This window comes from Schistocerca piceifrons, chromosome 10 (genome assembly GCF_021461385.2).
Source record: "Schistocerca piceifrons isolate TAMUIC-IGC-003096 chromosome 10, iqSchPice1.1, whole genome shotgun sequence".
Lineage (NCBI taxonomy): Eukaryota > Metazoa > Arthropoda > Insecta > Orthoptera > Acrididae > Schistocerca > Schistocerca piceifrons.
Genome location: NC_060147.1, coordinates 110,447,644 through 110,461,336, shown reverse-complemented (window position 1 = coordinate 110,461,336; position 13,693 = coordinate 110,447,644).

The following is a 13,693-nucleotide window of genomic DNA, read 5'->3' as shown; positions in this document are numbered from 1 at the left end:
AGTAGGTAGTACAGTTGAAGAGGAATGGACACCTCTAAAAAGGGCCATCACAGAAGTTGGAACACAAAAAAATAGGTACAAATAAGGTAACTGCGAAGAAACCATGGGTAACAGAAGAAATACTTCAGTTGATTGATGAAAGGAGGACGTACGAAAAGTTCCGGGAAACTAAGGAATATTGAAATACAAGTCGCTGAGGAATGAAATAAATTGGAAGTGCAGGGAAGCTAAGACGAAATGGCTGGAGGAAAAATTTGAACGCATCGAAAAAGGAATGATTGTCGGAAGAACTGACTCAGCATACAGGAAAGTCAAAACAACCTTCGGTGACATTAAAAGCAAGGGTGATAACATTAAGAGTGCAACGGGAATTCCACTGTTAAATGCAGAGGAGAGAGCGGATATGTGGAAAGAATACATTGAAAGCCTCCATGAGGGGGATGATTTGTCTGACGTGATAGAAGAAGAAACAGGAGTTGATTTAGAAGAGATAGGGGATCCAGTGTTAGCATAAAAATTTAAGAGACCTTTGGAGGACTTAAGATCATTTAAGGCAGAAGGGATAGATAACATTCCATTAGAATATCTAAAATAATTGCCTGAAGTGGCAACAAAACGACTATTCACGTTGGAGTGTAGAATGTATGAGTCTGACGACATACAATTTACTTTCGGAAAAATATCATCTGCACAATTACGAAGACTGCAAGAGCTGACAAGTGCGAGAATCATCGGACAACGAGCTTAATAGCTCATGCAAACACGTTGTTGACAAGAATAATTCACAGAAGAATGGAAAAGAAAACTGGGTATGTGTTAGATGACGATCAGTTTAGCCTTAGGAAAGGTAAACGCACGAGAGAGACAATTCTGACGTTGCGGTTAATAACGGAAGCAAGACTAAAAGAAAAATCAAGACACGTTCATAGGATTTGTCGATCTGGAAAAAGCGATCGACAACGTAAAATAGTGCAAATTGTTCGAAAGATTGGGGTAAGAGGTATGGAGATGCGGGCAACATACAGTATGCAGAAGAGACAAGTGGGAATAATAAGAGTGGACGACCGAGAGCGAAGTGCTCGAATTAGAAAGGTTGTAAGACAAGGGCGTGTTCTCTCTCCCCCCCCCCCCCCCCCCCCCCGCCCTACTGTTCAATCTGTACATCGAAGAAGCAATGTCGGAAATAAAAGAAAGGTTGTGTGGAATTAACATTCAAGATGAAAGGATAGCCATGATACGATTCGCTGATGACATTGATATCCTGAGTGAAAGTGAAGAAGAATTACATGACCTGCTGAATGGAATGAACAGTCTAAAGAGTACAGAATAAGGACTAGAGTAAATCGAAGAAAGACGAAAGTAATGAGAAGTAGCAGAAATGAGAACTGTGAGAAACTTAACATAGGACTGATGGTCACGAAGTAGATGAACTTAAGGAATTATACTCCCTGTTGTTGTTGTTGTTGTTGTTGTGGTCTTCAGTCCTGAGATTGTGCAAGCTTCTTCATCTCCCAGTACCTACTGCAGCCTATATCCTTCTGAATCTGCTTAGTGTATTCATCTCTTGGTCTCTCTCTACCATTTTTACCCTCCACCCTGCCCTCCAGTACTAAATTGGTGATCCCTTGATGCCTCAGAACATGTCCTACCAACCGATCCCTTCTTCTAGTCAAGTTGTGCCACAAACTCCTCTTCTCCCCAATTCTATTCAGTACCTCCTCATTAGTTATGTGATCTACCCATCTAACCTTCAGCATTCTTCTGTAGCACCACATTTCGAAAGCTTCTATTTTCTTCTTGTCTAAACTATTTATCGTCCATGTTTCACTTCCATACATGGCTACACTCCATACAAATACGTTCAGAAACGACTTCCTCACACTTAAATCAATACTCGACGTTAACAAATTTCTCTTCTTCAGAAACGCTTTCCTTGCCATTGCCAGTCTACATTTTATATCCTCTCTACTTCGACCATCATCAGTTATTTTGCTCCCCAAATAGCAAAACTCCTTTACTACTTTAAGTGTCTAATTTCCTAATCTAATTCTCTCAGCATCACCCGACTTAATTCGACTACATTCCATTATCCGCGTTTTGCTTTTGATGATGTTCATCTTATACCCTCCTTTCAAGACACTGTCCATTCCGCCAGCAAAATAACCCATGACGGACGGAGCAAGAAGGACATTTCTGGCCAAGACAGGTCTACTAGTATCAAACATAGGGCTTACTTTGAGGAAGAAATGTCTGGGATTGTACGTTTGGAGCACAGCATTGTATGGTGGGAAAAACCGGAACAGAAGATAATTGAGACATTTGGGATGTGGTGCTGCAGAAGAATGTTGAAAATTGGGTGGTCTGATAGGGTAAGGGATGAGGACGTTCCACGCAGAATCGGAGTGGAAAAGAATATGTGGAAAACACTGATAAGGAGAAGGGACAGGATGGTAGCACATCAGTTAAGACATGAGGGAATGACTTTCATGGTACTAGAGGGAGCTGTAAAAAAATGGTTCAAATGGCTCTGAGCACTATGCGACTTAACTTCTGAGGTCATGAGTCACCTAGAACTTAGAACTAATTAAACCTAACTAACCTAAGGACATCACACACATCCATGCCCGAGGCAGGACTCGAACCTGCAACCGTAGCGGTCGCGCCGGCCGGGGTGGCCGAGCGGTTCTAGGCGCTACAGTCTGGAACCGCGCGACCGCTGCGGTCGCAGGTTCGAATCCTGCCTAGGGCATGGATGTGTGTGATGTCCTTAGGTTAGGTTTAAGTAGTTCTAAGTTCTAGGGGACTGATGACCTCAGAAGTTAAGTCCCATAGTGCTCAGAGCCATTTTTTTTCGTAGCGGTCGCTCGGCTCCAGACTGTAGCGCCTAGAACCGCACGGCCACACCGGCCGGCGAGGGAACTCTAGAGGGTAAAAACTGTAGAGGAGGACAAAGATTGGAATACATCCAGAAAATAATTGAGGACGTAGGTTGCAAGTGCTACTCAGAGGTGAAGAGGTTGGCAAGGAGAATAGTTCGTGGTGGGCCGCATCAAAGCAGTCCCATGGTGCTCAGAGCCATTTGAACCATTTTAAGTACCATGTCTCTAACCTCCCAACTTCACAGAAGCTCTCCTGCGAACCTTGCAGACCTAGCACTCCTGGAAGAAAGGATATTTGAGAGATATTGCTTAGCCACAGTCTGGGCGAGGGTTCCAGCACTTGCCCGCTAAATGCAAAGGTGCCGAGTTCGACTCTCGGTCCGGCACACAGTTTTAATCTGCCAGGAAGTTTCATATCAGCGCACACTCCGCTGCAGGTGAAAATCTCATTCTGGATACGTCCCCCAGGCTGAGTCATATCTCCGCAATATCCTTTCTTCCAGGCGTGCTAGTTCTGCAAGGTTCGCAGGAGAGCTTCTGTGTAGTTGGGAGGGTAGAGACAAGGTACCTAAAATGGTTTAAATGGGTCTGAGCACCATGGGACTTAACACCAGTGTTCTGACTGCTTTGATGCGGCCCACCACGAACTACTCTCCTTGCCAACCTCTTCACCTCTGAGTAGCATTTCATTCTGTATCTTGTAGTTCAATTCAGGACGTCGGGTCCGTGCTGCTCTGAGATGAACATGTGGCGGGAGGAGGGAAAGTCTTTGCAGATGCCTCAAAACAACTAGTCATGCTACAGAGGAAAATAAAGGATTATATGGAAGAAAATACCTGGCGGAGCGCCGTTCAGTGGCATTCAGTAGCACACCAGCCTACAGGAGAGGTGTCGTAAGGCATGCCGCGAGCGCTCCTGTGTGTGTGTGTGTGTGTGTGTGTGTGTGTGTGTGTGTGTGTGTGCGCGCGCGTGTGTGTGTGGAGGGCACGTCACAGCACGGCACGACACGCCAGTCCGCGATGGGAGCGGCTGTGACCTCGCCGGGACTCGAACCGGGGGCCTTGGCCCTCCGCCTTGGCCGGCCACCGGGAGGTCGCCCGCCAGCCCGCTTCCGACAGCGAGCCGCCCAGGGCCACACCTCTCTCCCCCCCCCCCCCACCCGTCGTCCTCCACCCACGCCCAACACAACACAACTCGCTAGGCTGCTCCTCTGATTCCCCCCCCCCCCCCTTCTTCATACTTATATTGTATGTCTTCTTGTAACTATCAAGACATATTCTACTCAAACAAATACGAGGGGCATGCAGAAAGTAAGAATACAACAAGTAAAATTATAAACAGCCAACCAGTTGCAATGGATAAAGAATTCTTTATCTAGGTTTCGACAAATATAAATTTGTCTTCTTCAGAAGGTGGCAATTTTACATTAGTAAGAACTAATGTACCATCGCCGTTTTTACAGATATCGGCATAGATCCATTTGTCAAAATGAAATATAGCCCTAGAATTAGGGTTTGTCACTTAAATATAAATTAGTACATGGATCCCGCAGAGCTCACAACTGTTATCGGATCCATGTACTAATTTATATTTACGTGAAAAACCCTAATTCTAGGGCTATATTTCATTTTGACAAATGGATCTATGCCGATATCTGTAAAAACGGCGATGGTACATTAGTTCTTACTAATGTAAAATTGCCACCTTCTGAAGAAGACAAATTTATATTTGTCGAAACCTAGGTAAAGAATTCTTTACCCATTGCAACTGGTCGGCTGTTTATGATTTTATTACGTGGAACCGTTGCTGTTGTGCAGCTATGTTTAAAATACAACAAGTGTTAAAAATTTGAGGAATGAATATATTTGGACTAGCCTTTTTCCTGGAGCTTCGCTACTCTACGTTCTCGACCCATATACGGCACACATCAACTCCTCCCCCCTCTTTGTCTCCCCTCTTTTTCCCCCAGTCTTTCTGTCCGCCTCATCGTCCTACCTCCATCTGTCCGTCTGCAACTCTGTCTCTCTTCAGCTCCTGCTCTACACTCCCTCTGTACGTTTCCTCTGCCCCCTCTCTCTGACCGTATTTTCCAGCGCCTTTCTATGCCCATCTCTCCTCGCTGCTAGGTTATGGCTCCGCATTTAATGTAGCAGAGGGACACATTTACGGCTGCCAATAAAGCTTCACCGATGAAAGCCATTGGGACGGAATGTACACAGACTGCCTTATGCCCTGTTGCTGTATCAGCGAAATAATTTACCAAAAGGCGATCCTGCTCTCGAATAATTGAGGGTAGACAAGTTATGTGAATTATACAGTAGTGCCGGCCGCGGTGGCCGAGCGGTTATAGGCGATTCAGTCCGAAACCGCGCGACTGCTACGGTCGCAGGTTCGATTCCTGCCTCGGGCATGGATGTGTGTGATGGCCTTAGGTTAGTTAGGTTTAAGTAGTTCTAAGTTCTCGGGGACTGATGACCTCAGATGTTAGGTCCCATAGTGCCCAGATCCATTTGAACCATTTTTTGAGCCAATTATACAGTATATTAACGAACGTAAAGAAAGAGGGAAACGTAACATCCTGACAGATAAAAAATTGTGTGCCGGACCGAGACTCAAACTCGGGACCTTTGCCTTTCGGGAGCAAGTGCTCTACTAACTATTTTTTTTTCCTGACGCAGTGCCTTAGACCTTTCTTTTATCTCACTTTTGTAAGGTGTCAGTGGTAGGGAGACACGACTTAGAACAAACAGACACCACGCAGAATGTTAGACTTTTGGCGGACGTCCGTGACACTCGTTCAGGTTGTTCGTTGATCCGTTCACACAGTTTTTTATTACAGAGCTTAGCTATACCGTCTGACCGAGCACGCTGAGCTACCGAGCCGGCACCATCTGAGCTACCCAAGCACGACTCACGCGCCGTCTTCACAGCTTTACTTCTGCCAGTACCTCGTCTCCTACCTTCCAAACTTCACAGAACCTCTCCTGCGAACCTTGCAGAACTAGCACTTCTGGGAGATAGGACATTGCGGAGACATGGCTTAACCACAGCCTGGGGGATGTTTCCAGAATGAAATTTTCACTCTTCAGCGGAGTGTGCGCTGATGTGAAATTTCCTGGCAGATTAAAACTGTGTGCCGGGCCGAGACTCGAACTCGGCACCTTTGCCTTTGGCGGGCAAGTGTTGGAAACCTCCCACACACTGTGGCTAAGCAATGTCTCTCAAATATCCTTTCTTCCAGGAGTGCTAGGTCTGCAAGGTTCGCAGGAGAGCTTCTGTGAAGTTGGGAGGGTCGGAGACAAGGTACTTAAAATGACTCAAATGGCTCTGAGCACAATGGGACTTAACATCTGAGGTCATCAGTCCCCTAGAAGTTAGAACTACTTAAAGCTAACTAACCTAAGGACATGACACACATCCATGCCCGAGGCAGGATTCGAACCTGCGGCCGTAGCGGTTGCGCGGTTCCAGACTGAAGCGCCTAGAACCGTTCGGCCACACCGGCCGGCCGACAAGGGTTGGGTTGGGTTGTTTTGGGGAAGGAGACCAGACAGCGAGGTCATCGGCCTCATGGGATTAGAGAAGGATGGGGAAGGAAGTCGGCCGTGCCCTTTCAAAGGAACCATCCTGGCACTTGCCTGAAGTGATTTAGGGAAATCACGGAAAACCTAAATCAGGATGGCCGGATGCAGGTTTGAACCATCGTCCCCCCGAATGCGAGTCCAGTGTGGCCGACAAGGTACTGGCGGAAGTAAAGCAGTGAGGACGAGTCGCAAGTCGTGCTTGGGTAGCTCAGTTGGGAGAGCCCTTGCCCACAAAAGGCAAGGATTCCGAGTTCGAGTCTCGGTGCGGCACACAGTTTTAATCTGCCAGGAAGTTTCATATTAGCGCACACTCCGATGCAGAGTGAAAATCTCATTGTGAAAGAGGGAAACATTTGTAATAAAAACATAGGCAACACTGCAGATTTACCACTTGAGAACAGATGTTGTATTCAGTAAGGCCTAAGCTACTAAAAGGTAGTCCTACAAGCAGTTACATACGTAAATAAAGTTAGTAATTGAAATATACCAACAGTCCTTGAATTATCTTGCTTAGCGCCTGCTGCTTCGCTTGCATAGACTGTATGACCTGCGGAGACCTTTTGTTTTTATTTAATCGAATATTTACTTTGTTCACGAACTGCAGCGCCTTCTAACCTGTTCACGCTAATTGAGCCCATATAAGTATGGTCTTTTCCAAATCTACTTGTGACCAAAAGGCGATTCTGGTACCTGGAGTCCAAAGTTTTTGTTAATCATGTCCTTTGCGTCCCATGGAGACATTCCATAGCAACTTTCATCCCATAACAAATATTTCTTTAACCCAAAAGTAAAGTACCAGTTTTCATATGTTTAGCTTCAAAAATATTTTATAGTAACTAAATATTTTCTTAAGAATTTTCATCCCCTATTGCATTCCCTTAGCTGTTGAATTTATAGAAACACTGAAACACGTACTTTTCTTTAAATTTCTAACCGAGAAATGGTATACCAGCTGTCATAGATGTAGCCTTAAAAATCCTTTAGTAGGTCTTTAGTAATTATTTGTTTTCAAAACAACTTTCACCCACTGTTTTACCCCTTAGTGGTTACATTTCCAAAAATGCTGAAACAAGTATTTTTGTATTTTGTGACTGAGAAAACAAATACCAGGTTTCGTAACTCTAGCTTCAAAATTCCTTTAATAACGACATACTTTCAGAAAGTCTTTCGTCCCCTATTTCACCGCCTTGGGAGTGGAATTTCGGACAATCCCTTCTGAAACGATGCCTACTGTATAAGATCCACACCTTCTCAAAACTTCAACTTTCTGTCCTTAGGGGTTTGAGGTGGGTGGTGATGAGTCAGTGAATCAGTGTGACCCTATTTCATCACCATAGAGGTTGATTTACAAAAACAGTGAAACACGTACTTTTTAGCTTCTAACTGAAAGCCAGATTTAAATTGTGATAGATGTAGCTTTAAAAATGCTTTCACAATGAAATATTTTCATAAAAAATCTCTTTCCCCATTTCATCCCCTTAAGTGGTTCAGTTTCCAAAAACACTGAAACACGTATTCTTTTAACTTGTAATCGACAAGTCAAATACCAACGTTCATAGATGTAGCTTTAAAAATACTTTAGTAGTTCTTTAATAACGATATATTTTTAAAAAATGTTTTCACCCACTATTTCGCCCCCGTACGATTAAATTTCCAAAAATGCTGAAACACGTATTTCTTTATTTTTGGTCGAAAACTAAATACCAAATTTCATAGGCCTAGCTTCAAAATTACCTTAATAGCGACATTTATTTCCAAAAACAAAAAAAACCGCTTCTACCTCTATTTGGCCCCTTAGGGTTGTAATTTAGAAAAACCCTTTCTTAAACGACGCCTACAGTATACGATCCACACCTTCTCCAAATTTCAAGATACTGTCCTTAGCGTTTTGAGCTGGGCGACGGTGAGTCAGTCAGTCAGGAAATCACCTTGATTTATAGAGAAGAAGAAGTTAACGTTAATTATTGACATATATCAACAGCGCTTGAATTACCTAGTGTAACGCTATTGGCGACGGAATCCCCACGAAGATCAAGTTCCTTCACTAGCGTTCCTAGACCGTAACTGAGATCCGATAAGCGAGCCTCCAATAGCAGGAAACCTGAGTGTCTTCTTCTCGATCGAGGTCCCGGGTTGTTATTCCCCTCTTCCATCCTCCTGCTGCCCAGAACAACTCTCCCGCCACCAACATCATGACACTGCATCCAGTGGGTGCTCGAGCAGCTCCACATCCAGATAAACATATCGTAAAACACTTTGACATACATGCAAATGGACCACCATTCTCACACTAATGATTCTGTAACTAAATTACATGTTCTGATCGGCAGGTTAATGCCATGGTGTATCTGCTGACGTACGAGTTCTTATTTTTAATTACATATCTCATTAACATCGATACATTTGCGTTTATAGTGCACCCTCGTTTATAGCGGGTGTTCAGAAAGTAACCATACAGTGCCTTGTTGTAATGTGCTCAGTAATGACTGATATGATAGTCAATTATTAATACAACATTTTCCATTCTTTACCATATTTGAACCATATTTGACCAGGTATTGGCATTTGTTAGCAGGTTAGGTTTGATTGAAGACCAAAGTCTTGCGTGAGTCATTGTGATCCAGGTCATCATGCTGACGATTGAACAAAGAATGTTTCTTGTGGAGCACGTGTTCCGCAAGGAAGACAAGTTTACCTCAGCAGTAGAAGCTGCATTTACAGCAAAGTTCCCAGGAGTGAAGATGCCTAACCGCAATTATGACCAGCATTGGTCACAGATTATTAAATCTATTCACTAACCGCTACATACTGCTTCATTTTGGCAGTGTAAGTGCGGAGATGGTATGGGTCAACACACCGTTCGATATATAAACTTAATATTATAGAATATTTAACTACAATGTAGTATTCTTTTTATGTTGTGATGATGTCTACCGCCGGCCGGTGTGGCAAAACGGTTCTAGGCGCTTCAGTCTGGAACCGCGCGACCGCTACGGTCGCAGGTTCGAATCTTGTCTCGGGCATGGATGTGTGCGATGTCCTTAGGTTAGTTAGGCATAAGTAGTTCTAAGTTCTAGGGGACTGATGACCTCAGATGTTAAGTTCCATAGTGCTCACAGCCATTTGAACCATTTTTTTATGATGTCTACCATGCAGCGAAATTACCAGACATATGGTAAAATTATGTATCACTAAGTAAGTGTAAACATTCATGGTGGAGTGAATGGTTTGATTGTCGGTATGTGTGTGATTGCGGTTCGTAATTTTTTATACAATGTATTGCATTCCATTGATTCTCTTAGAGCTCTTGCGTTTACTGTACCAGTCTCCCTTGCCTTATTTTAGCTTATTAAAGTGTTTGCTATATCTTCTGTTAGCCAGACGTATACACTGCTTAGGGTCCAACTACCTGCAATCCAGTGCAGCTAAACTGTGGACGCCTGTGAAGGCTAGGCTGGCAAAATCTGGTCGCTCGCTCACGCTTATCCTCTCATTGTCTGTAGTCCCTCTCAATAACTGCTCAACAGAAATCATTTCCAGCTTCTAGCTTTTTCTTCATACTCGTATCTACTCGGACTCAAAATCCACTCAATTATTTGTTAAGATTCAGGATTCTCCAAGACTCGTTAAGTTACTGTCTCTTATTGTAAGTGCATCCTGTTTGCATTTACCAAGCGGATGCTATACCTTGGCCACTCAACAAACATTAACTACTTGTTATGTTCAGTCCAGCCAAGGGATTCTCCCTACACTCGTTATGTTGTGTCCACTTCCCCCTTTTCCATGTGGCCACTACCCCTCCACCCTTCCCCCCACCCCCTGCATCTTCCCCTTCCTCCCCTCTCACTGCCAACCTCATCCCCATCCCCCCCTCACTGCCTCCTCCCCACCCCATCTCTGTTCATCTCCTCCTCCCCTCTGACCCAACCTCCTCCTCCCCCTCTCAATCCATATCATCCTCCCCTCTCAGTTCGTCCTCCAGTCCCCCCTCTCTCTGTCCAGATCATCCCTTCCCCCGGTCTCCTTATTAATCTCCTCCTGTTCCTTCTCTTTGTCTATCCCACCTATATCCAATTCAACCCTACCCCAACCCATGCCCTTCTGCATGTATAGTCTTTGCTAAACACCTCCACAAACCTAGCTGATACTACTCCCACAACACACTTGTCATGTACAGGAGCCTACATGTCAAGGGCTGTAGTGTCTCTTTGTAAATATTGAGAACAATACATATGAAATAACTAAAAGAAGAGACTGTGAATAATGTTAAATGGACAGGAATGTCAAATTTATTATGAAAATTTATAAAGTTAATTTCAACTAAATATTATATCGATCGTAATGTAAAAAAAATACATTATATGTAATGGATGAAATTGTAGGGTATAAAATGGTTCAAATGGCTCTGAGCACTACGGGACTTAACATCTGTGGTCATCAGTCACCCAGAACTTAGAACTACTTAAACCTAACTAACCTAAGGACATCACACACATCCATGCCTGAGGCAGGATTCGAACCTGAGACCATAGCGGTCACGTGGTTCCAGACTGAAGCGCCTAGAACAGCACGGCCACTGTAGGGTATAACGTATAAATGCAATCATTATGATCGTTGTTCTTATATATAAACTGAAAAAGACAATGAATTTTTCTTCTGCTGTTAGTCTTCTGTCTGTAAGGTATGATCGCTATTGTATTGGAGAGATTACGTATAGCAATAGCATTTGTTCTGTTTGTTCTCTTGCTTAGCGATTAACTAGAGTGTATCCTGCGCTTGGTGAAAATATGCATATAAAAGTGAGTGCACTGTGTCATTTAAAAACCAGTACAAGCACCTCTTCATAAAGTGTCAATTGAAAAAAGTTATTTAGCATTTTTCAGTTGCTGCCAAGCGAGCAGCGGTGATCTTTGACTGGTAACAACCGGCCGCCATTACGCGGCATATTTAAAATTGCTATTTTGTGCAGATTACTTCAACAGCCTGCGTAGTAAAAATCATTCCAAGTCATTCAAGTGGAAAAGTTCAATAATGTTATTTTGGCAAAAACTAAATATTTTCAGAGATGCAATTATTTCTAGGTCAGAGGACTTGGCTGGAATTCCATTACGCTAAGGGGATTTGAAATAATTTGTAGAGAGCCTGGCGCTCAAGTAAATCATGACATTTATTTTGGCCACCTACAAAACAATTTTCTTATTACGGCCTCTATTGTTTTTCACGTAAGTCTATACTAATAAATCAATATATCAAATAATAAATTAGAGAGACGTAATAGGGCTTCAAAACAGTTACTTGTCCCATGCCCTGCAGTGCAGGTCGATGAAGTTGACTGATACTAGTAAAACACAACATAATTGGCACACAAGGCAGCTTACTACTTTGGGGAGGGGGAGGGTTGGAGAATTCATTACCAACCCCAGACATATAGGCTGCCTTGCAAAGCAATGCAAAAAGGCAGGATGATACGATTCTCACACGGGACACGTTGTGCAGGTCAGATTATGTAGCAGGAACTGGAAAAAACACGTTTTTGCCCTATCTCTACTCCTAGTGGAGCTGGGATATATATAAATGCCACAGTGCTGATACTTGTGAAACCTGCTGTTGTGGGCGAAATTTGACTGTTTGGGAGGTACACTCTAAGGGAAAAAAACTATGACACACTACGAAGGACGGAAATCGATATATGTGTTGAATTAATACAGGCGAACAAATAATTATATTTTCAGGAAAAAATGGTTCAAATGGCCCTAAGCACTATGGGACTTATCATCTGAGGTCATCAGTCCCCTAGAACTTAGAACTACTTAAACCTAACTAACCTAAGGACATCACACACATCCATGCCCGAGGCAGGATTCGAACCTGCAACTGTAGCGGCCGCGCAGTTCCAGACTGAACCGCTTGGTCACAGAAGTCGGCTTTGATTTAAAGGAACGACATGGAAACAGTGAGTGTCCTTCATTACCTACAATGTCCATGTAAGCAATTGATATGAGGCACAAGTCTCAGTATAACATTCAGGATGACGCTCCTCTATGGCGTCTTCTAGTGCCGGGTCTATTCTTCTGCCTTCTAGTGTTCGGCCGAGTCTGGCAGGAGCGGCGCTTATATTTGGTTCGGATAGAGGACGCTCCTGTCCTAGTCAGTGGGCTATTGGCTGAGGTCGTCTCACAGCTCTGCTCTTGCGTTTTTCATCTTCGTTCCGTCGCCTGTCGACACGCCGGAACAAATGGTACGTCTTGTTGCAGCACTTCCGCGTGCTCGCTGAGGTCCCACACGATATTTGGCCGGTATTACACTATCAAATTTCTTTGTCAAAGATTTGATCAAAGATGTGATCAGATATTCTGTCAAATATATTTGACAAAGATCTTTGACGTAGCGCTAGAAAGGGTATTACAGTGTCATCACATTTTTCGTCAAAGTTCAAGATGGCTGACAACAACAACTTGTCATTAACCGCAGCAGTTGCATGTACCACAATTGCAGTGTGTGCATATGATGAAGAGAAGCGGGGGGAAAAGAAGGAAACATACCTGGGTGCTTTTACGACGACACGATAAAAGCATTCAACAAAACTTGTTACGTGAGCTTATAGTGGAGGGCGTCAAGTCGTACATCAATTGCTTAGGAATGGATGAGCATTCATTTCTGTATACGCTCAGTAAAGTGTATCCTCATATCACAAAGCACAATATCCACTTAAGAACTGCTACATCTGCAGAAGGCAGGCTCACTGTAACACTCCGATTCCTTGCTACAGGAGAAGGTTAGGTTAGGTTCAGTTAGGTCAGGTCTCCAATCTTCGTAATCTATTTTTGTATTCAGCGTGCCTCACGTTGTAAAGCGCCTCATCAGCTTCATACATCTCTATTAATTTTGTAGTTGTCGGCACACACCAATTGTGTTTACCCGCAATGTTTATAAAAACACTACAGACGACAGAATGCAGCGATGCTAGCGCTCCATGTGGCAACATGTCACATTGCAGTGAACAGAAGACAAGCGACTTCTTTGATCAAATCTACAACGAGGCCCTAGATTTGATCAAGTATTGGACGACATTTGACAAAGTTCCCTATTGCACCATCAAATATATTTGACAAAGATATTGGACAAAAATATTTGACGAAGAAATTTGATAGTGTAATACCGGCCTTTGGTAGGTGCAACAGTATCTTTGGCCCTTCAGTGTAGAAGCTCTGCGGGACAGTTTGGTTTTCC